Source organism: Pinus tabuliformis, chromosome 3_2 (assembly GCF_031772625.1).
Source record: "Pinus tabuliformis cultivar Carrire ecotype Pingquan chromosome 3_2, CPIR1, whole genome shotgun sequence".
Classification (NCBI taxonomy): domain Eukaryota; kingdom Viridiplantae; phylum Streptophyta; class Pinopsida; order Pinales; family Pinaceae; genus Pinus; species Pinus tabuliformis.
This window is the reverse complement of record NC_142302.1, coordinates 555,970,295-555,973,876: the sequence shown is the minus strand read 5'-3', so window position 1 is coordinate 555,973,876 and position 3,582 is coordinate 555,970,295. Positions and strand designations below refer to the sequence as shown.

Below are 3,582 nucleotides of genomic sequence, written 5' to 3'. Positions count from 1 at the left end.
TATTTTCCGTTTTATTGTATTTAAAATTAGAGAAATTTAGTTTTTGTTAGAGGACCCTATGATGGAGCCTCACACGTGGTATTGGCCCCATTGTTGTAGCCTACCGATCCATGTATCATTAATTCCTGAGATGAGGACACCAAATTGGGCCGAGGCTTCTTAGTCCTTGGTGCTGGCAAAGGATTAAGTGCTGCAGATGAAGCTACAAATGTCTCAATTTCCCATGGTGAAACCCTCTCTGGTCGAGGGACCACTGATGTTTCATCCCACTGGACCTTAAGTGATCTCCACTTTGAATCTGGCCATCTCACATTATCAACCTCACCCATGCCAATAATTGTACCAGTAAACCTCCGCTCAGGAGACTCTTCTCCTTCAAAACGCATCTTGAACCTCATGCCAACAGAGAGACTGCTATTCACTACCTCCATGTATTTATCATAAGGAATGATAAACTCTGACGGACTTGTCCTGCAAAAGAGAGCCATTACTATCTTGCAGACAAGCCAAATAAAAAAATATATATGGCAACAAAATATAGTCATAAACAATATCTTCTCGTTAAGTCTGCAAGATGCTCATATTAAGCACATCAAACTCGAAAAAAGCAAGGACTAGAACCATATATTATTTCTGATAAGAGAAAATACCCATCAGGTTCAGTATTTGGTAATATGAACTCATCAGCTCTTAAAAGCATGGCACATCTATCCTCTTATTATCTCATGACAACATCAAACATTTTCCAGATCAATTTTCACTGAATTGTTTAAAACTCTAGAATAATTATACCTCTGAACTATGAATGGCATTTAAATAGATTAATACTCCACACACCCTTGTTAGCAAGTGCCCAAGGATGACAACTGCGGTAATAAAACAGAATCACATCTAATTTTCAGACAGCATACCTAGGTTTGTAATAAACGGTAAAAATAGTCCGAGTTGAAACAACATGTGATGCAGTCGCAATGACACCAAGATGCATGTTGTGACTAGATAAAACCGATGATGGCATGTTAGTCTGCTAACGCATAGCACGCCTAACTCCAACACGCAATTCTTTGCTAGTAGAAATTTAACAACTCATGGGTAGATGCTTGTATAACGTATCTATGTATCCAATAGAATTTTTCGTGCTATTTTTCCTTTTGGATAATTCAAACAATAGATACACACTTTCTGGGTTCACTAACTGCGCTTCCTGCTATCATTGCTGTCCATGAAACCACATCTCTCTGAGACATTTTGTCAAACATTTGGAGCGCATTCTCTAAATTCCCACATTTAGCATACATGTCTATCAGTACATTCCCCATATAAACATCTGATTCAAATCCAGCTCCAACATATGATCAACAATCTCCTGAAGCATCATTGAGTCACTCTTAAATGAACCGAATGTATTTTCCAGTTGTAGAAAGACCAACGGTGACAAGGCATTACTCATAACTTTTAGACCCTGTACTTGTGACAAACCGTTCCATAGAAGAGTAACATTTTCTTGTAATCTGACAAGAAGCTCATGACTTTCTTCCAAAACATCAATTGCTCTAATTGCAACACTTGCTAGACAAGGTGGCAAGGATGCGGAAAAGTAGTAACCTGCACCACGGAGACGTTGGTGATCAACAACTTTTTGCACTTCCTGTACAAAAGCCTCCAGTAGTTGCCAAAGCATACCCCATACCAGCAGTTATAATATCAACTTTTTGAATCGGAATTCCATAATGTTCTGTAAGACCTCTTCCAATTTTACCCAGCACACCAAATGAGTTGCTTTCATCAACCAATACTCTGAACTTATACTTCTCTTTCAATCTTATAATTTCATCCAAGGGAACCATTTGACCTGAATTCTGATATTTAGTGACACCCATTAGAAAAGGTACATACAACAATTTCAGTCCATTTGTGGTGACAGTCTCGTATTTGGCTTGAGAAATATGATACCAGGAGATAGTACGCAGGCCCAACACTTTATGCCAGCTCCCAATAACTCAGAAAACTCTCCCAGTTGTCATTAGTTTGAATGTCTTGCCCAGATATTGGTCTCTGCTCTGAAAGAATGCCTCACACCTAGCCAATGAAGAAGGGACTCAACTCCAAGTATGTCGTTTCCATTTCTCTTTGAAATAATACCCAGCAGAGATAGATAAGTGCCCACGACTCCTTCAGCAAAGGTACACGACTACCCCAGCAAGCATAGGGTATTCGACCAGTCAGATAATCTTTGAGTTTTCAGAGAGCCATAAGCCAACATCAAGAAGTAACCGGTTTCCTGAGGCATCACGTGAATCCATATTTTGCACACTCTCAGCAACAAGTTCCTGTCCAGCGCCTTCAGCTACAACTATAACCATGTGTCCATTTTCCTTCAAGCGTTTTTCAACAAATTCATAAAGGCCACCTTCACCTTCAAGGTAAAATGGTGCTTCCAGTATTAGACAACAATCCACATCCCAGCTTGCAAGTGTGGCATACATGGCAATGTACCCACTGTAGCGACCCATGAACTTGACAAGGCCTATGCCATTCTTAACACTCTCTGCTTCTACATGTGCTACATTTATAGCCCATTGGGCTTCCTTGCAATATCGTTGTCAATAGTTTTGGGGATTCCTACAACTGCAACTTTCAAACCAGGCTTCCGGATTTCCTCATAAATAACAGCTGCTCCTCTTCGGATTCCATCCCCTCCAATTATATAAACCTGACCACGGTCTTGAATGCTGTCAACTATTTTTGATGTGGACCACCCCTTGAAGTGCCAAGAATAGTGCCTCCATGTTTGTGAATATCATTCACAGTCTTCAGCGTTAATGGAATGGCATTGCGAGCATAAAACCCTTTGTATCCTCCCTCAATCCCGATGATCTCTTGAACTCCATACATATTATATAATCCACATACAATTTCTCGTATGACAGTATTCAGCCCCGGACATAATCCACCACATGTTACCACACAAGCACGCACTTCATCCATTCTCGAGGACCTGCCCCACGAAAGTGAACTCCTTTTGGGCTGTTCAATCGCACAACATTATCCTTTGCAACTCACGATTGACAAAGTATCGCATGACAGATGAATAAGCAGGATTATTCTGCAAAGGGTTTGGATTTTAGTTTTTCTAGGTGTAATAATTAAGAATATGTGTTTTCGGTTATAGATTTGAATACAAAAAAAAATATTAGAGTATGTACACATTATTGCTTCACAAATTATTTAATAAAATGCATTTCTTTAGAACCTCATTTGGATCCAATGGGAGTCCTCATTCGTGAAAGACGCCCATGGCTTCCTCCAAGTGTTAGGTTCATTATAGACTATACATTTTCTAAGTTTTAATTAGTTAGAGTTTAGGATAAAAAGTACATAATGCAATGGCATTGGCATGGTAATGGAGTTTGATTTTGGGATGTTAATGTTTTCCTCTTTGTATCTAGAGGAATTTGGTAATTGGTCTCATTCATATTCTAAAATATACTCATATAATATGGAGTTCATTACATTGCACAAAACATATTTCTCTTTTCTTTTAATAGATTTTAATACATTAAAGTTGTCAAATGTGAACAA

At 38.9% G+C, this 3,582-nt stretch overlaps 1 pseudogene across 1 annotated transcript; it reads right to left on the bottom strand.

Moving 5' to 3' along the window:
* Positions 1–254: 254 nt before the first annotated feature.
* Positions 255–3,115, bottom strand: LOC149181727 (ATP-dependent 6-phosphofructokinase 3 pseudogene; annotated as a pseudogene). Its single transcript, XR_016257028.1, has 2 exons — positions 912–3,115; positions 255–471 (listed from the first exon to the last, which is right to left on the bottom strand). The product of XR_016257028.1 is annotated as an ATP-dependent 6-phosphofructokinase 3 pseudogene (transcript).
* Between the last annotated feature and the right edge of the window lie 467 nt (positions 3,116–3,582).